Genomic DNA, 26,242 nt, shown 5'->3' on the forward strand with positions numbered 1-26,242 from the left:
CCCCCTTCTGCATATAATGTGTATGCAGAAAATATTTTTCAATCACTATTCAATTTATTTTTTTTTTCAGAAAATGGATTGTATTTCTTACATTAATCCTTTAGTTCTTGATTCACTGTTTTTGAAATCCAAAAGTAAATCTATAGATAAACTTGGTTGTTTCATAATAGAGTAGTTTGAGGGACTCTTTTACAACGCTAAATATATTTTTGTCGAGTTGGTTGCAAAAACATTAGTTTTAACAGATCTGTGATTCTTAAAAGGTTTTCCATTTGTTATGTTAGATATTTTTTATACCTCCTAAGGCTAACTTTGGCTAGTTGATATCACTGTGGAATTGGAACATAAAACATAGAACTAATTTCCTCAATAGACTTTTAAATTAGTTTTTGTGTGTGTGTTAACTAAAATTGAAACATTTTGATTATTAATAATGCCAAGATGAACTGGTATACTCCATTGGCTTTAATGAAGTGCACGTGTTCTTGCAAGCTTGTGAATAATGGCATGGTAGCACAGCTCTTTAATCTTATTATTTAATATTTGCTGCACTCACATTTCATTTATGATACCACTTACCACAATCATAGCTTTTTAATTTTATGAACATAATTGAACTTGAAATTTTTATTTTACCAACTTATCAAAGGGACTAACCTTACTAAGGGTGTGCCCAACCTATTTTTTTTACATAAAAGCAAGAGTTGACAGCCAATTTATTAAATTCAAATTAGCTGACATTTACTACATAACGATTATTTGAAAGACGCTGTAACAGGGAGTTAATTTTCAAGGAATCAGCAAATCACCTAGGTAATTGAAACTTTAATATGAAATTTTTAGTCTTCAGTGATTGTAATAAAATGTATATAAGTTAAATACCAAAGAACATGTGCTGCTAACATATGCAAAAGAGAGGAGCAACTAGGACAATTCTGGATAATAATATTAATAATGATAATAAAGAGCCATCAGTAAGGCTCGTTGATAATATTTTTAAAGTAAGTTCTTTTTGAGTTAAGACTGTAGTGGTTTTAGAAGAGTGAAATATGCCAACATACTTACAGGTGTATTTAAATTTCATGTCATATACCCAGGGCTTCCAGCTCAAGCGATTGTTTTCTTGTTTGATTATTTTTGTGAATTTTTTTCCATGCTAATCAAGCAAACAAGTTATAAAAGTATATTTAAATTAACAACTATTCACTCAGTACTAGAAGGGTAAACAACTAAATATTTCATGAATGTGCTAATGCTGTGTGTTAAAGAGCTTTGAAATGAACAGTGGATTCAGCATGTGAAACATGCTTTGAAAATTAGCTACTATTGCATAGATTTGGCAAGTGCTATACACTGCACAAATTCATGGAGTGAGAAATTATGAACACCACTTTACTTGTTGCCATTGGCTACAATGCACGTGTTGTGAAAGTCCTTACTAATGGAATTATACAGTTCTTTATTTAATAAATGATAGAGTTTAAATGGCCAGTACCATGAATTTCTGTTGTACTATTCCCTGCCCTTTTCATATCAGATGCTTAATAACAACCTGCTTCTGGATTAATTGCTTGACCATAGGTAACTATGCATGGGTGAAAGATGAACAACATTGAAGTCTATTTAATTTTTTTTCCACCATCAACGTTTTTCCTATTGCTTTGTGCTTGATCCTGACTCCCTTTTCTTCCTTGCTCATTACAAGCACTTGGACTCTGGAATCTGATAGAGCTAGGCTCAAGCCTTGGCCCATTGTAGGACCTTGGGCAAGTTGTTTAACCTCTCCAAGTCTCAGTTTCCCTATAACATGATCATGTATTAAGACTCATGGAATTTGGTTTGGTTTGGTTTTGCTTTGCTTTGTTTTATGGATGTGTTGACCATTCTACAATGCATATAAAGAAGTGTTTAAAGATACATGTATAAAAGTTCTTTCAAAGAGTGCTACTTGTATGACACATTGAGAACAGTGTTATTTCAGTGAATGAATACTGTAGATAAGAAACCCAAGTACAGAGGAAGTTTCAGCACCACAGGTAGTAGGTGTGGAGTTGACATGCAAACCTGAGGCTGTAAGACCACAAACCTTGCACTCCTATCATTCCACATCCCTAGTCTTGTGCTGGTGGAACATAACATCACTCCAGGTGATTACAAGAGAATGCCTGTCTTCAATGACCCATACAATTACTTCAAGTCATGTAACATTCACACATGGTCAAGATCTTATTTTAATCAAGTGCACAAGGAGAGAGGGACTTTTTTCTTCCAATGTCGCTAAAATAACAATAGTCTGAAAGAGAATAGTTGAACTGAGAAAAATATTATAGACTGTGAAAGGTGACATCACTTAATCCTACAGCTAAAAACCGAGGATACTAAGTCCTGCTTTCAACTGTCAAGTATAATTTTGTGATCATAAATAAATTTATTTAATATGGAAAGAAAAAATATGTATCTCCAAATGTTAAATGAAATTGATTTCTTAGTATGATATAATTATATTTAAGTAAAGAACCTAGCAGCCATAGAAATATCTACAACATCTAAGACATACAAGCCTGCACAGAAATTTGAGGTTAAATGGTGATACAAATAAAAACAATAGAAGTATCACCTTGTTACTTTTGCTGGTTTAATTTAAAATCTATGCTTTCAGGTTTCACCCCCAAGACTTATGATACTAAGTGTATATTTCTGATGCAACCCAAAATAAGTTACTATGGATTTGATTCTACCAAAATCACAAAGAAAGGAAAAGGAAAACATAAAGGAGATGAGAGAATGCTTTTTCACAATTCAATAATGTGAAAGAACTTCAGAAGAGATTGTATTTCAAAAGATATGTTTTTAAAAGTATTTTATGGTACCCTTTTCAACAAAGCCACAAAATAATGAAAGCTCATTTAATTTAATTTTCTACTCCATTACTCCCCAAAGTAAAGACCAAATGAATGAATGCCCTCATAGATTGCATGCCACATGTCAGAAATGTATTACCATATACATTGGCATTAGTTTACCCATTTTTTCTGTAATATTTTAATTCCAAACTGAAGGAAGGGAAATTATACCAAAACCTAGATCCTAGTTTGATGATGACTTGTCAATCCATCAATCCAAAGATTTGTTGTTATCAAAGGATCCTGAAAAATAAATTCAAATTACCCAGCATTCTATAAACAATAATGTCTGCAGAATGCCATGCTAGAGTCTGTGAGCAAAGAAAAAGATGAACATGTGGAGTTCTGGTGAGGATGATGGCATAGGTAAGCACTGTGCTTACCTCCTCTCACGACCACATCAAAATTACAACTAAACTACAGAACAACTATCATTGAAAATTACCTGAAATCTAGCTGAACCGAAGCCCTACAACTAAGGACATACAGAATAAGCCACCTGGAGACTGGGAGGAGGAGCAGAGATGTAGAATTGGCTTGTCCCACACCCATGTGTGACCATTAAAAATCTGGAAGGATATCTGCTACAGAGATCCTCCCCAGAGGACCAAGGGGTCCCAGTGCCACACCAGGCCCCCAGGCCCCCAGTACAGGGTGCCAGTGCCAGGGAGAAAAGTCCCCATAACTTCTGGTTGTGAAAACAAGTGGAGATTGTGGATGAGTGAGATGAAGGGCTGCTGGAGTCCCAGGTGATCCTCTTAAAGGGCCCAGGCAGACTTACTCTGATGGATTCACTTGCTCTGAGCTCCAGTGCTACGGGAAGCAGCTCAAAAGCACCAGGGACATACATGCAAGAGCTGAATTTTCTGCTTTCAGGATGAAGGATGGAGGGGCAACTTTCTCCCAGATGGAGGAGTTGGCGGAAGCCACTGTTTCTTTGTTGATCCCTCCCACTTCCAGTGTGCAGATGCAGGTACTGACATATCTGATTCTCCATCAACCTGGTTAACATGGTTTGTTCACCTTGCCCTGGTGATTCTGAGACCCCACCGCACCCAATTTTGTGGCACACCCAAGCCATTTCTAGTGGCTTTTCCTTACAAATGACCTGCCTTGGTTCATCCTAAAATCGTTCAGAGGTTCACAAAACCCAAACAAACCCAAGCGTCTGGATTTGATGTTTCCCATACCTCTGGCTGAGCAGCCCTAAGTGCCATACTAGCAGTAGCCACCCTTGGTTTGCAGCTGAGCCTCTCAAGGCACCTCCAAGCACAGCATGGGTGGCAGCCATCTGTGGATTGGTTTCTGGCCTATGCCAAGTGGCCCTGGGCAGGGCACAGGCTGAGACTAACTTTGGCCTGCAGCAGGTCCTATCCCAAGAGGCCCTGGGGCTGGCACAGCCAGTGGCCAGCTTTGGACCGAGCCAGAACATCACCTGGCTGCCTCCAAGGATGACATACTCAAAGAACAGACTCGGTAGGCACGAGAGCCATGGTAAAGTGAATCCTCCTCCATGGGGTCAGCCCCTGCATCACAACTCCTCTACAGTAGTCACGGCCAGTCCTCACAACCTATGAGCCCAAGAGCCAATCCCTTCCATTGACATGGAAACAGCAATCAAGGCTCACCTACAACAGAAGGGCACAAACAGCCCACACAAGGGACATACCTGGACCACCCAACTCTGGTGTTAGGGAGACGGCACCACTGAATCCCACAGCACACCTACTACTAAGACCAAGAGACATAGCAGCCATACTTAATACATAGAAACAAATAGGTAGTAAGCCAAAATGAGGAGACACAAACATGTCCCAAAAAAAGAACAGAACAAAGATCAAAAAAAAACAAAAACAAAAACTAAACAAACTGGAGTCAAGCTGACATAGAGATAGAAAACTCTATCTACCAGACAGAGTTCAAAACACTGGTTATAAGGATCTCAGAGAGAATTTCAACAAAGAGATAGGGAACATAAAAATGGAGCTATAAAACATAAAAAAGAACCAGTCAGAAATAAAGAATATAATAACTGAAATAAAGAATACATTAGAATCACACTAAGAAGTTTTTTCACAGCAAAGGAAACTATCAATAAAAAAAAAAGACATCCTACTTAATGGGAGAACATATTTGTCAATGACATATCTGATAAGGGCTTATTGTACAAAATGTATTTTTAAAAAGTCATTCAACTCAACACCAAAAAAAAAAAAAAAACTTCAATTGACAAATGGGCAGAGGACATGAAGAGACATTTTTCTAAAGGGGACATAGAAATGGCAAACAGATATTTGAAAAAATGCTCAACCTCACTAATCATTAGAGAAATGCAAATAAAAACCACAATGAAATATCACCTCAGTCCAGTCAGATTGATTAGCATCAATAAATCAATAAACAACAAATGCTGGTGAAGATGTGAAGAAAAGGGAACGCTTGTGCACTGCTGGTGGGATTGCAGGTTGGTGTAGCCACTATGGAAATCAGTATGAAGGTACCTCAAAAAAACTGGAAATAGAACTACCCGGCAATTCCACTCTTAGGTAGCTATCCAGAGATATCCAAAACACTAGTTTGAAAAAATTTATGCACCCCTATGTTTATTGGAGCACTATTCACAATAGCCAAGACATGGAAACAACCAAATGCCCATCAGTAGACGACTGGATTAAGAAATTGTGGTACATTTATGTAATGGAGTATTACGCAGCCATAAAGAAGAATGAAATTTTACCATTTGCAACAATATGGATGGATCTAGAGAACATTATTCTAAGTGAAATAAGTCAGACTGAGAAAGATAAACACCATATGCTCTCACTTATATGTTGAATCTAAAGAATAGAATAAATGAACAAACTAATCAGAAACAGTCTCAGAGATATAGAGAAAAACTGAGGGTTGCTAGATGGGAGGGAGCTGGGAATGAGGGAGAAGGTGACGGGATTAGAAAGTACAAATTGGTAACCACAAGATTGCCATGGGGATACGAAAGACAGTTTGGGGAATATAATCAATAATGTTGTAAAGATTTTGTAGGGTGTCAGATGGGCACATGTCTTATTAGGGAGAACACTTCAGGGATAGTGTAGATGACTGACCACTGCTCTGTACATCTGAGGCTGAAGCTGAATAACAATGACTGTCAACTCTAATTTAATATATATGGGCATAGGATGTGGAGTACAGCATAGGGAATAGAGTCAATGGAATTGTAACAGCTATATACGATGTCAGAGGAGTAGTACTGGGCGAGGGAAGTTATTACTTTTTGAGGGGTGTAAATGTATATTACATTGTTTTGTACACCTGAAACTAACAAAAAAATAGAGGAAATCAACAGTCAATTACATGAAGCAGAGAATCGAATCAGCAATTTAGAAGATAAGCTAGCACAAAGCACCTAATTTGAACAGCGAAAAGAAAAAAGAATCCAAAAAACAGGACAGTTTAAGGGACCTCTGGGACAACATCAAGCATACTGACATTCACATCATAAGAGTACAAGAAGGAGGAGAGAGAGAGCAAGGAATTGAAAACCTATTTTTTCTTCCTTTTTTTTTTTTTTTAGTTTATTGGGGTGACAATTGTTAGTAAAATTACATAGATTTCAGGTGTGCAATTCTGTATTACATCATCTATAAATCCCATTGTGTGTTCACCACCCAGAGTCAGTTCTCCTTCCATCACCATATATTTGACCCCCCTTACCCTCATCTCCCACCGCCCACCCCCTTTACCCTCTGGTAACCACTAAACTATTGTCTGTGTCTATGAGTCTTTGTTTCTCATTTGTTTGTCTTGTTCTTTTGTTGTTTTGGTTTATATACCACATATCAGTGAAATCATATGGTTCTCTGCTTTTTCTGTCTGACTTATTTCGCTTAGCATTATACTCTCAAGATCCATCCATGTTGTCACAAATGTTCCTATATCATCTTTTCTTACCTCTGAATAGTATTCCATTGTGTATGTACACCACAATTTCTTTATCCATTCATCTATCGAAGGACATTTTGGTTGTTTCCATGTCTTGGCCACCATAAACAAAGCTGCAATGAACATTGGAGCACACGTGTCTTTATGGATAAATGTTTTCAGATTTTTTGGGTAGCTACCCAGGAGAGGGATTGCTGGGTCATATGGTAATTCTATTCATAAATTTTTGAGGAACCTCCACACTGCCTTCCATAGCGGCTGCACCAGTCTGCATTCCCACCATCAGTCTATGAGGGTTCCTTTTTCTCCACAGCCTCTCCAACTTGTGACTATTTGTCTTGTTGATGATAGCCATTCTGACTGGGGTGAAGTGATATCCCATTGTGGTTTTTATTTGTATTTCTCTGATGATTAGTGATGTTGAGCATTTTTTCATATGTCTATTTGCCATTTGTCTGTACTCTTTGGAGAAATGTCTCTTCAGGTCCTCTGCCCATTTTTCAATTGGGTTGTTCGTTTTTTTGTTGTTGAGTTTCATGAGTTCCTTGTATATTTTGGATATTAGCCCCTTATCGGAGGCACTGTTTACAAAAATCTTCTCCCATTCAGTTGGTTGCCTCTTTATTTTGTCGATGGTTTCTTTTGCTCTGCAGATCTTTTAAGTTTCATATGGTCCCATTCGCTTATTTTAGCTTTTACTTCCCTTGCCTTTGGAGTCAAATTCATAAAATGCTCTTTGAACCCAAGGTTCATAATTTTAGTACCTATGTTTTCTTCTATGCAGTTTATTGTTTCAGGTCTTATATTAAGTCTTTGATCCATTTTGAATTAATTTTGGTACATGGTGACAGATAACAGTCCAGTTTCATTCTTTTGCACGTGGCTATCCAATTCTCCCAGCACCATTTATTGAAGAGGCTGTCTTGAAAACCTATTTGAAGAAATAATGATGGAAAACTTCTCTAACCTGGCAAAGGAAATGGATATTTAAGCCCAAGAAGTGGTGAGAGTCCCAAACAAGATGAACCCAACAAGCCCACACCAAGACACATCATAATTAAAATGTCAAAGGTTAAAGACAAAGAAACATCTTAAAAGCAGCCAGAGAAAAGAAGCTGGTTACCTACAAGGAAGCTACAATAAGACTGTCAGATGATTTCTCAACAGAAACTTTGCAGGCCAGAGGGACTGCCATGAAATTTTCAAAGTGATGGAAAGCAAGCATCTACAACCAAGATTACTCTACCCAGCAAAACTATCATTTAAAGGTTAAGGACAGATAAAGAGCTTCCCAGACAAGAAAAAGATAAAGGAGTTTATCACCATTAAGCCAGTATTACACGGACTCTTAGAGGAACTTCTTTAAGACAGAAAAAAAAAAAAAAGATAAAAATATCAATAATAAGATGGTAATGACCACATATCCATTTACAATTACTTTAAATGTAAATGAATTAAATGCGCCAATCAAAAAGCATTGGGTGGCAGAATGGATAAGATCACAAGACTCTTACAGATGCTGCCTATAAGAGACTAATGTCAGATCGAAAGACACACACAGATTGAAAGTAAAGTAATGGAAGAAGATGTTTCATGAAAATGGAAACAAACAAACAAACAAAAATCTGGGGTAGCAATACTTACACCAGACAAATAGACTTCAAAATGAAAGCTATAACAAAGGACAAAAAAGGACCTAGTAATCCCAGTTCTGGGTATTTATCTGAAGAAACCCAAAACACTACTTTGAGGGGACATGCTCATCCATATGTTAATTGAAGCATTATTTGCAATAGCCAATATATGAAGGCACCCTGGGTGTCCCTGAATGGATGAATGGATAAAAAGAGGAGGTGGAGAACAATTTGATGGTTGCCAGATGGGAGGGGGATTGGGATTGTGTGGAAAAGTGGAAGAGATTAAGAAGTACAAATTGGTTGTTACACAGTAGTCATGGATGTAGGGTATAGAATAAGGAATATAGTCAATAATATTATAATAATCATGTATGGTGTCAGATGGGTGCTAGATTTATTGAGATGATAGATGAAAGGAGGATTGGGGGCAGGATGAAAAAGGTGAAGGGATTAAGAAGTACAAATTGGTAGTTACAAAATAGTCATGGGGATGTAAAGCATAGAGAATATAGTCAATAATATGGTCATAACTATGTATAGGGTTGGGTGGGTACTAGACTAATCAGAGGGATCACTTACATTATATAAATGTCTAATCACTCTGCTATACACCTGAAATTAATATACAATAATACTGAATGTCAACTGTAATTTCAAAATGGGAGAAAAAGATGAATAAGAGGTTCAAGTTTCTAGGTATAAAATAAGTCATGGGGTTGTAATGTATAGCATAGGGAATATTGTCAATAATATTGTGATAACGTGGTACAGTGTCAGACGGTTGCTGGACTTATCATGGTGATCACTTCTTTAGGTATATAACTGTTGAATAATTATGGTGTACACCAGAAACTAATATAATACTTATGTTAGCTATATTTTAATAAAAATCTTTTTAAAAATAAAAATGGGGCCGGCCTGGTGGCTCAGGCAGTTAGAGCTCCATGCTCCTAACTCTGAAGGCTGCCGGTTCAATTCCCACATGGGCCAGTGGACTCTCAACCACAAGGTTGCCAGTTTGACTCCCACAAGGGATGGTGGGCTGTGCCCCCTGCAACTGGAAAACGGCAACTGAACCTGGAGCTGAGCTGCGCCGTCCACAACTAAGACTGAAAAGACAACAACTTGAAGCTGAAAGGCACCCTCCAGAACTAAGATTGAAAGGACAACAACTTGACTTGGAAAAAAGTCCTGGAAGTACATACTGTTCCACAATAAAGTCCTGTTCCCCTTCCCCAATAAAATCTTGTAAATAAATAAATAAATAAATAAATAAATAAATAAATAAATAAATAAATAATAAAAATGGAGGGAGAAAAGATGTACATGCAAACTGCTTCCCTCTCCCAGGAGTTAATTCTATATCCCATTCACAGACAACCAAGGCCACCAATTTACAGAATAGACTCCTCGGGCCACATGCTAAACCATTGTAAATTTCTCGTCCATAAAATGTAGTGCAGTCCTGGCTGGAGGGGAGATTAAATGGGCTCTAAGATCCTTTTCAACATTAAAGTCTTGAGATTCTATGAGTGAACCAAGTTACACACATACACAAATTGCAGCAAAATGTTAAGTAGAACCCAACATGTCCTCCTTTCTCTCTTGATGTTTAAAGCAAAAAACCTACCTAAAATATGCCAGTAGGTTCCTTTATGTGTGAGAGAGAGGAGCAAGGGAAGAGAGGGCAAAAGTGTTTGCAAGTGATTCCCTTGGTTTCTAATTTGAAGTTTTAGTATTTTTGGCAAAGGAAAGGAACAATCAAAACAAAAAAACAACAAAGCCAAGAGCCTGCCACAACCCTGTATCTCAAAATTGAAGGGCCATTGAAGATCAGCAGTCTTCTTGGTGGCACAAAAGATACAATTAGAAATAGCGATATTATGGAATAATTCCTGTGAGCTCAGCACTATGCTGGGTGCTACAGGAATAAGAAAGCAAAGAAGGAACGTAAGGAAAGAAATAGGTACAGGAGAACAAGTTGGGAGGTGGTTGAATAAAGGTGTGCCTCTTGGCCTAGGAAAGAACTTGTTTCACACCTCTTTTTGCAATTAATGTTTACTTTTTATAATTAAGTGTTTTCCACTTGAAGAAACTTCTGCTCAATGTACACTATTTCAAAGCTGAAGGATTTAAGTTATGCGAAATTACACATTATGCAATGAACTACAATTAAAGTGATTGGTTTTAATATAGCATGTTTACGCGTAAGAGGGACAAGTAGAAGTGGGGGGATAATGCTGTTAGGATTTATATCTGATATCCAATTTCTGACTAATTGACTATTGTTGCAAATACTTAAAAGGACCCCTTTGTCATTCTAAAATTATTTCTCTAGTTAGCTCATTCTCTGAAATAATCATTTCACACCTCCTCTGGTTTGAAATTTCATCCTCCATACCCTATCTTCTATACCTCTCCTCCTCAATGGAGAACGTTGCTTTATGTTTCAGAGAAGCTAACAGAAGCCACCCACTGAGAACTATACCTACACCAAGTCTGTAAGCCAGTTCATTTTTGTTCTAATCCTGTCTTCCTTCCCTCTTGTTACAACAGAGAAAGTGGACCCACCTACCATCAACAGTGAGTTCCACCTGAGCTCTGGATCCCACCTATTCTGTCCTCCTGTGTACCTCCATGAATGGGTTACTCATTTTCTCTCCTAGATCTTCAACCTATCCTTCCCAATGACTGCTTTCCACCAGTATTCACCTGCTTTCCACCAGTATGCGTCTTTCCCAATGGCTGCTTTCCACCAGTATTCACTGGTGGAAAGCAGCCACTGGGAGGGATAGGTTTTTTTCTAGCTCCTTTAAAAGAAAAAAAAAAAGAAAAAGATAAGTGCTCCCTGAATCCTGTATCCTCTTCAAACTACAGCTCTTTCCCCATCTAACAATGTATCTACATTCTTCCCCACCCCCACCCATTCACTCTCTGTTCACACCAATCTGGCTTCTGCCCCAACCACTCCACTGGTTCTGTTCTTGCTAATCATCTCTGAGTTGTTAAATTCAAAGGCCCCTTAGCAGTCAGTCTGACTTAACCTGTCTTCATCTCATTTCTCTCTCCTTGAAAAATGGGTTTTCCTCCTTCCTCTCTAACTGTTCTTTTTCCATCCCTTTAAGGAGCTATTTTCTTCCATCTGAATTTTACACATTAAATTCTTCTTATCTTGTCCCTGGATCCACTCTGCTTTTTAATCTGCACCCTTTCCCTAGTGATCTCATCCACTCCTATTAACCAACCTCTCTTCTCTACTTCCTGTCTTTAAAATATCAGAGCTGTATAACCAGTTGCCCATTGGTGTGTCATTATCGTATCCCCTCAAACCTGTCCCTCCTTCCCCATCCCTCATCTCAGTAAATGTCACCTAATTGCTCCTACTGGAAACATAGGACTTCACACTTTCCCTCTTCTTTAGCTCACATATTCGATTATCAAGTCCCATCAATTTTACCTTCAAAATATATATTGTGCTATCTCTTTCTGCTCTCCCCTTCCACCACCGTCTCTCACTGGCTATAGAAACAGCCCCCTCACTGCTCTCCCTGCGTCCACTCTGGCTCCTTTCTATTCCCTTGTCCATATCACAGCAGAGATGAATTTTACCAAGTGCAGATCTGAGTGGGTCACCCCATAGTTTCGGAGACTTCCCACTGTCTTCAGAATACAATGCAAATACCTTTACATGATATTATGGGATCTTCCCTTTCCCTACCAACCTCTTCTTGCTTCCTATCACCCTCATCCAACCATTCACCCTTCTTTTGTGCTGAGCTGCTCAGCAGTTTGATTGCAAAGGTTCCTTCTCGGCCGTGCCATGTGTTATCTTTTATCCCTGAAATTCTCTCCCTGCCTCATTCCACCCTCCCCACCTCCATGCTTTTAGATTACATATCACTTCCTCCAGGAAATTCTAATCTTCCCAACTCCTCTTAAGTAAATTTGCTATCCCTGCATTTTGCTAGCTTCACACCCTCTACTTCATTATATCAGTTACCACAATTACTTGGGTAATTCTGTTTGACCTGTCTTCCCAAACACAGTGAACCTCTTTCAGCTAGCTTATTTTCTAATAAGTTTGAGGCCTCACAAATCTTTGTTGAATGAATGAATGAATGATGCAGCTTCTCTTTTTTCTTTCTTTCTTCTAAAAATCTACTTTCTAGCCACTCCAAATCTGCCTCATATAGGCATCCCATCTCGTAAGGAAAAATCTGAATGAGAGGTAGAAACAGCTTTGGTTCTGTTTTGGTCCTAGGGTTAACCCATTCTCTGTGGCTGTCTGCTTTCTGCTTTTTTCTAAACTACAGAAGAGGGACTGAGAGAATAATAAATAGATATGTAGATATGTTATCCTGATTTAGATTTTATAGTAATGATGGGTTCTTTCATATGGCCACACCCTTCTGTATTACCCTTTCTGTACTTAACAGGATGCATGTAAAAGGCAGCATGGGCAGAACTATAGCCAATCACCATAGAACAAAACATAGCAAACAGGCTTACATGAAACTAGAACCTATACTCTGACCTCTAGAATACTATGTTGTGATCAAATAGGCTGAAGACAAAATATACACACAATTTGTAGCACATAGCCAAAAAGTCACTAATTAATTAATTCATTCATAAGTGCATTCATCTAGCTATAATTTATGGAATATCACCTATGTGGCAGGCATTGTGTATGTAATAAATTTAAAAATTATATAAATAGTTTTCTTTTTTTAATTAGAACCATGTTTTGGCCAAATCAAGGGCAGTATCAGTGTGTGATTAAATCAAATGAATAGCTAGCTATTGAAGAGTTATAGCCAAGAAGAGTAATTTGAATATGCCCTGGTTCCATCATTCCTCAAAAGCAAGATCAGAGTTAGATGAAGGAGTCCTGTGCCTTCTCTTTGAGAGGGGCCCACATTCACAAATACAGAGAGTGGGGAAAAAATGTATACACACTTTAAGAAAGGAAAAAAATGTTAAAATTGTAATACTTAATATATACCGATAACAAAAGATGAATACAAGTCACGTTTGACTTCTGCAATTACGAGAGGTGCTCAAAGTGGTTACCGTCAGCATCCAGACACTTCTGATTACAGCAAACTAATATTTGAGCAACATTGACCAAAGTGTCTGCTTGTATACATTTTTTTGTCATCCCACTATATTCCCCCCACCTGTAATAGCCTTTAACAGGAGGCAGACATTTTATGATTTAACTGAAGGGTGTACTTAAGCATAGCAATAACATATTGTCAACAATTCACATTTTGGTGCAAGGGACTAAAAGAGTATCTCCACTGAGGACACTGAATCTAGGGTGGGGAGGTGCATGTCTGACTTAGAATTTTAAGAGCTTAAGGTGAGTTCCATGGAATAAATGGGACTACACACACACACACACACACACACACACACTGTGAGCACTGGAATTTTGAAAACATACTGTATCCTCTTGCCTACTTTCAGATTATATTTAATATTGTCATGACAAGTTCACCAACTCAGGAGTCCTGCTCATTCACCAGTGTCCTATTTACCAGCACTAAAGCTTGGCCCTGTTGGTCTGATTCGGTCCTAATCAGTGAGATTAGACCAGTCCATGCACCTTTTTTACGTAACAGGTTAAGCAGAAGTAATTTCTAAAATTGCAGCAATCCTAGGAAGACTGAGAAGCAGTGACATAAATCATTTGAATCTGGAAAGATTCAATGTCACCTGGGACAGGGTGACAAATTTTAGTACAAAAGAACAGATCTGCAGCTGGAAATAGGAAATAATTTTTAGAAATTGTTACAGCTATATATATGCAAAACACTAGGACACTATGAGGATAAAGAACTACACGTGTCTGGATATCTCAACCATACCTAAAATTCAGTGAACGAACGTGCAATGATAAAACAGGCCAAACAGAATTACAATAAAAAAATTATATTGCAGGGAATACTATTTTAAACTCAGTTCATCATCCATGCATTGCTAGAAGTTTTCAGAACAATGAAAAGTACTTACTTGCCACATATTCACTGAAATAGGTTGAATTCTATGAATAAAACATACCCACCCTATGCCTGGGATATAAGTTTTAGAGATCTCTGTAAATAGATTCGTCAATGAGCATTTGATCCTGACCAAAAAAATAAATGTGAGAAATTAATAAAGCCTAGAGAAGCTAACCTTTTTCTCTTCAGGGCACTGGCTAAAATCTTTCTGTTATTCTGATTACATCAGAGAGAAAATTCCAATTGCATACTGCGCCTTTTAACTTTGTGCTAATCAGTTTTCTTTTTAACTATGTCTGTAAATGGGTAATGGAAATAAGACTAGAGCAGTACTGAGAGTAGAAGTAAAGAAAATCAGAAATATTTGAAGCTAAAAGTTCTAAATATAAGAATTAGAAGCAATTTCTCTTATGTGGCTATAGAAATATAAATAAATATAAGCATAATTGACCTGGGTTCTTATTCAAGATCAGTTACTAACTCAGTGGTCTTTAACCTCATTTCCATCCCAGAAATGGCTAAGAAATTCAACAGGCTTCCATCAACAATAGTGGCTTGGGAGCTGCAAAGGCAGAAGTATTCTATTCTTAAGTATCTCCTGTCCCTGGAGGAGCATGTATCTGGGGGTGAAAAACACGCCCTCCAGGAGACTTTGATACCTCCCCTGGAGGGCTGACCCTTCTCTCATTGAGACCCATTGATGTAACCCTTCTGTGCCTTTGTTTCCTCATCAATAAGGTGAAGACGATATGTTCAAGAACCTGCAAATGTACAGAAGGATATACAAAGAATGTTTGAATGTCTTCCATTTGCATTTTCTTCAGACAATTTGTTAAACACTGTACAACAGAACTGGGTTTGTTGAATGTTCTAGTTAAGCTCTTGAATACATAGGTTCTAAACAGAATCCAAAAGTAGCACTGATCAGAAGTCAGCACGGTCCACAGTCTATTTAAAGTCATTGTGACTCTGCCGTAGAGTATTGTGATTGTTTCTACCAAATATTTTTAAAGAGAGAAGAAAAGACAGGGTTACATTTCAATTATTGTGCTGTGTATCGTAATAGCTATCATTTATTAAGCCCTAAATGTATGCAGATATGCTGCTAAAAATTTAACACTTAATATCTTATTTAATCTTAACCCCACACGTTTTATTATTATTTGCATTTTATCTATATTAAACTGAGGCTTTATAAAACTATATAGCGTGCCCCAAATCCCACAAAACTTTACTAAATTATTGTTTAAGCCTAAATTTTTATGGTCGCAACATTTTTCCTCTTAGCTAGTGTGCTAAGTTTGTAGCAGTATCAGAAGTGATCAGGCGAAATCATTGAAAAAGAGTTGTAAAGAGGCATGTCATTCTTTAGGGCTATGCTGCTCTTTTATTGTTTCACAAGATGAATAAAAACAAGCTACGTCAAGAATCTGAGTCTAAATATAACTTAACAGGACAGGAGAGATATATGACTGATCCTGGTCCCAAATAGTTTTGTTATATTATAGTAGATCTGAGGGGAAAACTGCTCAATGGGGGACTATAGAGTTTTCCAATTATAAATTATGAATAAAAACAGTGACTCACTCTTATGGTGTCCTAGACCCACTCAAGAAACTTTCTTCTCTGCCTAATTAAAAGAAATTGGTAAGTTGGATGCTTTGTCCCCAGACAGCCACATTTGTACTGGGTAAAGGAAACATTTAGAACAAGATTACTGTAAAAGAGATTTTGAAATTGGACCTCGTCACTAGGGGGCACTTAGAGATATAAAATCAGCATTGCCAAAAGTACTTTCTGAAATTGAACAATTACTGACATATGTCTTTTCAAGGGAGGAAAAATATCTGATTATAGACCTAAGAATTCAGGACATCTTCTGATGGTCTATTTTTAAGTGCAAAGTTAGAGAAGGAGCATTTAAAGTAGACCGAGTTTTAAAGTCAGAAGTCCTCCCTTCTCTCTCTGTCTTTCACCACTGGAAGTAGGAACATGATGTTAAGGGAAAGAGATAATAATAGCACTGTGGGTACAAAAACCTTCGTATTCATCAGTCTCTTTCATTGCTTTCTCTTGGTCTCTTCCTTACTGTCCTCATCCCTTCCTTTAATCTTTCCCTAAGGTCATTTTCCTCCCCCCTTCTGTTGCTCACTGTTATTTGGTCTTCATTTTCAGCCTCTTTCATTTCATTTTTCCTCCCATAATGCCTAGTTTTGTTCTTTGCTTTATTGTTCCTCTTTGTTTTCATTAGCTGTTAGACTGAGTTCAGTTTGGTTTTATTTCTGTGTTGTAGGGTTTCTGTTTTCTTCTTTTCAGACACTAACATCCCTATTTCCTTAAGAAATCAATCAAATATCTTCCCAGGTCCTGTTTTACCTAAATGGGATGGTAATAGACGTGTTTATCTGAAGCCGGAGGAGAATAGTTTCTCGACACCCCGCACTGATCAAGTAAATGGGGAGAAGAATAAGAGCAAAAAACACGTTCTTACATTATAGTCTTTTACAGGGCACAAGCAAAAACAAACAAACAAAAAATCAACAACAACTATTGCGTGGTATGCATATAAAACCAAAACCACTGATAGAAAAGTGAAAGTTGTGGCCAAGAAAATCTTGTTTTTGTCCACATGACACTGAACTGCCAGTTTAATTGATTTTCTTTTCCAAATTCACCATTTCTTTTGGTTGTCACGTGAAGAAGTTGTAAACTATGTAAACTCATGAAGTGCTGTATTTGGGGGATGTCAGCTCTCTCAGTGATACCTTAGAGCAAAGATGGGAGACCTTCAATTGCCCTACCCCTTAATGTGAAGGGAAAAATTCTTCCCATAGTATGCATCCTATCTGCGGAAATTACCCTGCAGTGATAATTAAGAAAATAATTGCAAGTACAATTTACCAGGTCCATGCCCATCATTTCATCCTATAAATTGAAACACTTCATCCACTGACCTAGTTTGTGAGCTTTGGGCTAACCTCCCATGAGTGGTACATCTAGGTCTTCTTGAATAATGAAATGATGGCCTGGGACTAGAAATCATGAATTTGGTTCCTTGGTCCCCTGACTCACCATGTGGCCATGGGAAAGTCTACACACCATCAATTTTTTTGGTAGGAAGTGATTAGTATAATTGTTATGCTGATTACTCTAGAGATTTGGTTTCAGTACACCACTCTTAGCACCCAACTCTGCCCTTAACCACTAAATAAACTTTTTATTCACATGAACAAAACAAATGTTACTTCAGATGCTATTTTTCACAAAATTGTTATTTCAAAATTATTTTTAGAATACGTTGATTTTCCTACTTATTTAAAACTAAATCAAATCATAAGCCACCCATCCAATTAGTCAACCCACATGGTTGAGTTATAATAAATAGGTGTATTAATTTTAATTTCAGTTTTTTGACTTAGTAAAAGAGTTTTGTTTTTCTACTTTTTTTTGTTTTTTTGTCATTTGACTGCTCCTCCTACTTGGCACTACTCCACTAAGCTAGCATCACATTTTATATAGTAATTTATATCATTATTAATATATGTTAATAACTATATAGTTATTAATATTATATATTAATATTACATATTAATAACTATGGAGTTGTTTGTATATAATTAATATTAATATTATATAATTCCTTAACATTTGCTTTTGTTGTACACTGTAATATATTGCATTTTTATACACGTCCACATTCTGGCTTCTAGGAATACCAAGATGATCCATGATTGCAAAGAGCTCAGTTTTTGTAGCAGAAACCTATAAACAGACTATCCTAACGCAGGGCACTGTAACATACTATAATATGTTTAACAACAGCAGGAGCTAACACTTTATTCAACAGAGCAGGCTTTTCATCAGGGGCCAGATGCCCTCCTAGGAAAACTTTTGGATGCTTGTGAAGACAGTTTGTTGTTGTCACAGAAATTATAGGTCACTTCCATTTAATAGATGGGAGCCAACACCGCTAGACCCTCTCCAATACACAGGTCAGCTCTGCCCAACAAAGAACTGACCCCAGATGCACTTTCTAAAATCCTAGTGGACATTCTTGCTGTCATGTTTATAATTGGATGATCCTAGACCCTTACCCTATTTGAGATATGAACATAAAGAAATTGTTGCTATCTTAATAGACATCAAATTTTCCAGACAGTAATTACCAAGTAAACCATCTTTTTTGTTTTGTTCAGAACTTAACCAAGATTTATTCCTTTGAAAAATTGTGTCATCAGCTGCTGATTTGGACATTTGGGACACTAATAAACAGTCTGTATCAGACTGGGAATTTTTTCTGATACATTCACTGTTCTAGGTATAGGCTCACTCATCTTACTACTTCATATGCCTTTTTGATAGTCTACCTAAAGACTTACATATTAAAGTTCATTTTATTTTATTTTAAAGTATTGCCCTTTACTTCTCCTTTATTATAATTAGGACATTTAACTGACTATTTTAAATACTGAGTGCATATAAGTTTTAACAGCTACGTGTTTCATTTCAAGATAGCTCTGAGTTCGCTATTGTGGCATAATAACCCCCAAAATTTTGTAGCTTCAAACAAGCAACATTCATTTAGCACACAAATCTGTGGGTTGGTAATTTAGGCTGGGCTTCCTCGTGATTTACAGACACCCTAAGAGGTCACGTAGTAGGCTTTGCTGATACTAATCAGACTTTCTCATATCTCCAAGGCTCAGTTGGGCAACTAGGCGACTTCAGCTCTGGTCTATGTGTCTCTCATCCTCCAGCAATCTAGCCTCAATTTGGTCACATGGCAGAGACAGGGGTTTCAACCATGCAAACCTAGACTCAGACCTGTCACCACATCACTTCTTCTGTACTTCATTTACCAAAACAAGTCACAGAGACACCCAGATTCATTCATAGGATGGGAAAATGAACTCCATTTTTTAGAAGCTGCAAAGTCATTTTGCAAGTATGTGGTGGTATAGAAAGCAGAACATTTTTTACGAACAACTGGCCACAAACATTTGTTATAAAAGAGAACATTGGGTCTAATTGATACGTTTAAATACTACTGCTGTAGTCAAAGAAAAAAACAGAGAAATGGAATATAGTCAAATATGTACTTAGAAAGATCTTCCAGCAGCCTGCAGAAGGTGGATTGTAAGGGCATACACATGGAATAAAAGAAATAGCAAGACTATTGCAGTCTCCTAAATGAGAGATGGTTTGAAAAAAAAATTAAGAACCTATACAGGCCTCCAGGTAGGATTCTGCTGTGTGTGCATGAATGGGAACTGAAAGTTCACCTTCATTGTTTCCCAAGCTGTGGGTCCTGACCTAGGGCTGAATTAGCTCGAAGAAAGGGGTACTTTTTTCTAATTCATCCACCCAAAGTGTGTTCCTTTTCTTTAGTTGGTCAGCTCCAGGGGGAAACCTTTTTTAAAAGGTGTCTTTCCACATTAACAGCATTTTGTAACTGGCACAAAGGTTCTGTATATGTGTGGTCTTGAGTCCAGAGGCTGGGTTGGTGTCTCATGATTCCAGCCTTTGCTCACACTTTTCCTTCTGTTGAGAAAGTGTTACTGATTCCATGCCATTCCCCATGTTGGTGGATGGCAATTGCCACATCGCACTCGTGTTGATGTTTTACTGAGTACAAAATTCCATTATCAGGATGTCTTATCTGAAACTGGATCCTGAATAACCCAGTTCTGTCTTGTCAAAGCTGCAACTACCCGTATCACCCTCCTGCCATGTATGTTGAAGTCTCTCAGAAAGGGTGTGCAGAGCAAACAGAATAAGGCAAAGACACACTTCATTATTTTTACAATGCTTTTATGCCAAGCACCATAAAGTCTCTGCAAGCCAAAATAAGAGGAGGCTTATTGGCCTCCAACCCAACAAGCCATGGAAGCTTCTTTCCCCTTCCAACTAGTTCCATATCCAAATCCAAGTTTGGTATGTGTCACATTACTATATTTGTCTATTTCCTTCCACTGGACCACAGTGAGTTCTCAAATTTATTCACAGTACCCAACACTAGAGTCTGACACACAACAGGCATTCAATACATACTTGTTAAATGAATAGATTCTTGTGTAATGTAGTTATTCTTCTGTTTATTCCCGTCCTTTTGAACAGAGGAAATATATTTTACCAAACCTCATATGCACTTCTAAATGGTAAATTTCTACTTTCAGTAATTTTCCTCTATTTAGAAGTTTCAACTCCTAGTGGAAAGTAGCAGACCAGCTGGAAGCTTGGCATTTAGACTGATACCTCATGGACCCTAAGTCAGTAACCATAAAAGGCACATGTATTCAAAAAATATAAATTGATTAAAGATAATTTTCTCAAGATTTAAATCACAATTATACTCTTCAAAATTATAAGAATATAAATAATGAGACATTCATTATGTAGCGAAATCTCTTGTCTAAAATAGTGGCTTTTCAGACCATACTCTCTGGAGTTCTGAGTCCCACAGAGCCCTCTTGTCATTGAGGAGGTACTCTCTCTAGACTCCACTTCCCATTTCAACCAGAGCAGTTCTGCTTTTATTTATTTTATTTATTTATTTATATAACATGTTGAGCTTCCACATGGGATTTTAATGGAATAAAAGGTTCAATAACATTAAATAAATAAACAAATATGAAACACACTGGTGTCAAAAATAACTCACTTGTCATGATGTACACACATATCATCACCTCTTACCTTATCTATTTTGTATCCTATTCATTTTTCAAAGAGCCAGTTTATGAATCTAATCCCTCTGCAAAGTCTTACCATTTCCCCAATGGATTAGTTGCTTTAAACTCTGTGCCTTCTTATATTATTTGTTCACGTGTCTTTCTGTCCTTTTGGGGCAGAGGTTTCCCAAGTGGGCTGCTCATACCTCAAGGGGTATGCAAGATAATATATTAAGGAAGAATATGTATATTAGAACTTCCATTTATGTGTATTTTTTATCTTCTTAATTCTCTGTTTAGGGTGGAGTATTCTAAATATTCTACCACAGTGGTATATGATGATAGAGAGGTAGACGATAACTAGATATAGATAGATAGATAGATAGATAGATAGATAGATAGATAGATAGATAGATAGATAGATAGATAGAAGATAGATAGATAGATAGATAGATAGATAGATAGATAGATAGATAGATAGATAGACAGACAGAATGGTGTTGGGGAGAGCTTAATGCTGCACCACAAAAAAATGTTTTAAGACGCGTCTCTAAGCTGTGAACTTTTTAGGGTAGGGTTTCTTCATTTCTCTATCTTCAGGTCAGATATCATTTTGAAATAATAAATAAATTATTTTGGATTTTCTATATTTGAGTTCTCTGAAAACAAAGAATGCCTGGACTACAATTTTGAAAAGTCCCTTCGTAAGTGAACACTTCTGCCACAAAACTCGTCTTGTTTTTCTCAAAAGACTCCTCTATGACTACAGTTTTTCCCTGCTGAAGTTACTGAAGTCCCAAAGTGCCCAGCAAATCCACAGTTCCACATGTGAAAACTAACTGCAAAGCAGATGTGGTTAGACAGCTTAGAGGTCCAGGTTGAAACTAGAGAACATGATTAGCTATATAGACAACTTTGGAAATGGGAGTGGGGGGGTGAGGGTGGGAAGTGAGGTGTCTGTAGTGTGATCTTGCCTAGGATGGGGTAGTAGGAAGCAAAATATAAATTGATTAAAGATAATTTTCTCAAAATTTAAATCACAATTATATTCTTCAAAATTATAAGAATATAAATAATGAGAAACTCATTAGTTAGTGAAATCTCTCTCAGAAAGTATCATTCTGAATCAGCTCTAAAAAATCAACAGATCACCTGGATCTCTGCATTGACCAGCATTCTGTCACTGAGTCCAATGAGTATATCATCAATCTCATTTTCTGTTTCATTTCATTATGCTGTTCTCTTGTATATTTTCCCCTACATGAACTGATATAGTTTATAACTTGCCACTAAATAATTAGATTTGCATGATTGCACAGTGTTCTCTCTCAACATCCGAGTGTCCAACTAAATTAATTATACGTATTTTGAATTTTTATTTTAATTTTATCAATAGACTTCCCTAAATATTTAGGTAATAATAACCGTACAACTACTAAGTCGGTGATATTTCATAAATTATAATACTTATGAAAATCTCTGAAAAGTAGGTAATTTTTATCCCCTTGGTTACAATGTAAGGAGTTAGAAAGAAAAAATACAACTTTCTCAAGATACAGAAAATGATATAATTTAATGAAATCTTTTTACTATCTCTAACTTCCATGTTTTCTTTATATAATTTTAAATTTTTTGTTTAAATTTAAAATTAAATACTGAATTTGATCTTATTTAATATTTAATTACGTTTGGAAATGCATTTCATGAGACCCAGTAAAGTCAGTTTCAATGATATGGAATAAAAATCTAATATCATGCCTGGAACACAATTTTTGAGAGTACACTGCAGCAGTGGTAATATTTACTTTAGAAAATGAATTATTGTGTTATGGGCTAAATCCTGCCAGAACTGATTTTGAAAATCCAAAGCGGAATATTTTGAATACTATAGTTTAATATGAATTGAACAGGCAAATAATATTTTTATTTTTAACAAATGTAATAAAATGGTTTCAATAAATTGATATACTCATATTTATTACCTGCTATGTGGCTCTGAACCATAAATCGACAGCAATATCTGAAGTGTAAGCAAATACTATTCTGTATAAATGTGGTATAAGCATTTTCAAAGCTTGTTGCACAATCTCATTATCATGATCAGTTACTGCTTTTCTTCCCAAGAGAAAGGTTGTCCATCCTAATTTAGTTCTGAAGAAATGATTTTTGTTATGTTCTCCCGAGTGAAAAGTAGCTCCAATTCTTTCAAATGGAATGATAGCCAGAATTACTTGGGCGGGGGGGGAGTGGGGGGGATGGTGTTGCAGGGATGGCTAGAACCTGTGGCTACCCAGGGAAAAAGCCATCGGTGCCGTGGGCAGTGCACCCCACTGTCCCGTGAGGGAAAGAGCATGGCCTAAAAGCATGGCCTAAAAGGTCCTTTCCGTACATTCCCACATAATAATCAGGACTTTCCAGCATTTGCAAGTATAGGAAACTCTTTCCCATTTGATAAGAATGAAAAAGAAGAGTAAGAAATCATAGCCTCCCTGGATTTCTTTAGACTCATTTCCTTATTTTCATGTTTTATCTTCTTTATTATTCTCCTGTCCACTCATTAGTTATCCAACATTTTTTTAATATCTGTTTTGTATCTAACCCAGTACCAAATCCTGATGCTGCAGAGACGGGGGACTTACACATATTCTCTCAGAAGGGAAGATAGGTGTGCAAACCAGTACGTGAGGCCCAACTGTACAAGTGCCACAATAAAGACATGTGCAGGGAGCCATCAGGCCACAATGAAAGGAGATGTGGGGTACACTTAGGAGAGTCCAGGACGGCTTCACACAATTCACCTTTAGGCTGTGCCTTGAAAGACGAGAAGCGGGGTCTTCAGCTCCGACTCGGGTTGTGCCCTTCAGCAACAACTGGCTATAACTGTTGCTGCTGCTGCTGCTGCTGGTGATGACAGAATTAAAAAGTTACAAAATAACCAGCAATGTAGAATGGAAATATAAAATCTTAAAAACCTACTTTTTCGTAATTTCATAATTCAAGGTTGTATTCCATAGCGTAGAACTGTCTGCTTTGTTGGGAAAATTCATGGCAAGAGGTATGTGTACGGGACCTTTCCAGGCACTGACCAGAGGCCTGTGGCACAAATTTGTATGAGAAAAATGATAGTTATGCCTTGTTTCTCAAGCCTAGAAGACAGTGACAGTAACATAGTAAGGTGGTAATGTGCTAATATGAAGGGAGCTAGAATGACCAGCAGGCTACAGGATGATAGCTATCTTAACCTATTATTCCTTGTCAAAAGTTTCCAATTTATTTTGCAGAGACTCTTTCCCATGGAATCATAGCCAACGGGACAATCCTTTTACATGTAGCTAGGCTGGAAATCATCCATTGTTTAGAGAGATATCTCTATTACACAGCGGTTCCTGCTTTCATTCTATGCCATGGAAACTATTTCAATGAGATTATGTAATAATAAGTAAGCAAACTCTCAAAGATGGTTTAGAAAGATGGATTGCATTATAACTGTTGCACCTCGTAATAGATAATATTAGAACATTTTGGCTTTTATAGCTAAAAATTATATACTACTAATAATAGCACTTTCTCATCTTAGGGTTTTTTTGTAGCTATATTGTAGAGAATGACTTATTTTAGGAAAACTTATTCCATCCTCTGCATGATTGCTAACATTTATTGAGTAAAGGCTGGGGGTGGGGGTGTTCTAAGCACTTTACAACCCTGTCAGTTAAGTCTGCTACTGTCCCCTATTAAAGGTGAAAAAGTGAAGCTCAAGGAATTAAACAACTTGCCCACTTAGCTAGTACGTGATAGAGCAAAATTGGAGCTCAGGTGGTCAGAATTCAAGACCCATGCAATAACTCATTATGCTGAAACATTTAAAATACTTTTAAAAAAATACTGTATATTTTTGACAGTTGTACAATATTTGTTTAAAGATACAAAGGATTGTTGACAACAGAAAAATATGGCCCAAATCAACTAATTTTCTCCTGTTTTCGCTGATAAGCAACATAAAGTCATAATAAGAGATTAGCCATAGTTGATATACCTATATATACACATAGATATAATATCTGACATTAAATTGAACACACAGGCATGCATTTAAACATACTACACACACACCTTTAAAGATCAAGAGACTATTGGACAGAAATCGAAAAGAGTCCTTTCACTTGCATTGATATCCTCAAGTCGGTCTAGGAAATTTATTAAACTGCCCAATCTCTAATATCCTTTTGCGCAGCAATCCTCTCTCCTCTCTTTCAGCCTCTCTAGCCTATGAAGTTTGGTTCTGCTCTTTGTAGAAGTATTGCTACCGTAACTGTTGACCAATAATTATAAAAGCACTGATCAAGAAAAGATTTTCTCTCTCTCTGACTTCCTGTGTTTAGAGCCCTCCAATAAAGATATGTTGCTGGCTAAAAGCCATGATTACAGAGTATAAGAAATAAGAGTATAAGTACCAAGTGTGCGGATATAAGAACTGCACACAATGAATTGTCTCTTAGAGCTGACACCCAGGCCTGCCCCAGAATCCTGCATGGACAGAGTAGGCTCACGAATACCACAAGATGCAGTGTCGCACAAAGCGTGGTGGGATTCAGAGGTTAGATGAGATCCAGTTCTTAACGACAAAATATGTGAGCATACATAGAACATCTGCCTCTATCCCCAGATTAGCATTGGATAGTAGCTATGTAATTTCTTATTACTGAAACTGTTAAAAGCAGGGTCTTTGATAACTCTGATATTTTTCAGTTTTCTCTTACAAGGGAAACTGAAATTTCAACTGAAATAAAGGAAAACCTAACCTGAACTAAATAATTATAGAACTAAAGTGAAAAGTAACTAAGTTAAGACACAGGCTCAGCCTTTTTCACTTAATAGGAAGCCAGGGCAAAGAGTTCTCTTTCAGGTTCCTGTTGTGTTAAAAACTGTGACATGCTAAACAAAATAAATCAAACAGAAAAAGTTGAGAACCATCTGATTTCACTCAGATAAGGGATATAAAACTAAAAGCAACAAATGAACAAGACAAACTAGCAAAAACTCATAGACACAGACAACGGTGGTTACCAGAGTGTAAGGCGGGG

The 26,242-nt window shown here is 37.1% G+C and overlaps 1 protein-coding gene across 4 annotated transcripts in view; it reads left to right on the top strand.

The window, feature by feature from the left end:
• Positions 1-26,242, top strand: part of CHST9 (carbohydrate sulfotransferase 9) — a 250,880-nt gene that overhangs the window by 153,533 nt on the left and 71,105 nt on the right. The window lies entirely within an intron of this gene.

The sequence above is a fragment of the Rhinolophus hipposideros genome (assembly GCF_964194185.1).
Source record: "Rhinolophus hipposideros genome assembly, chromosome: 17".
NCBI lineage: Eukaryota > Metazoa > Chordata > Mammalia > Chiroptera > Rhinolophidae > Rhinolophus > Rhinolophus hipposideros.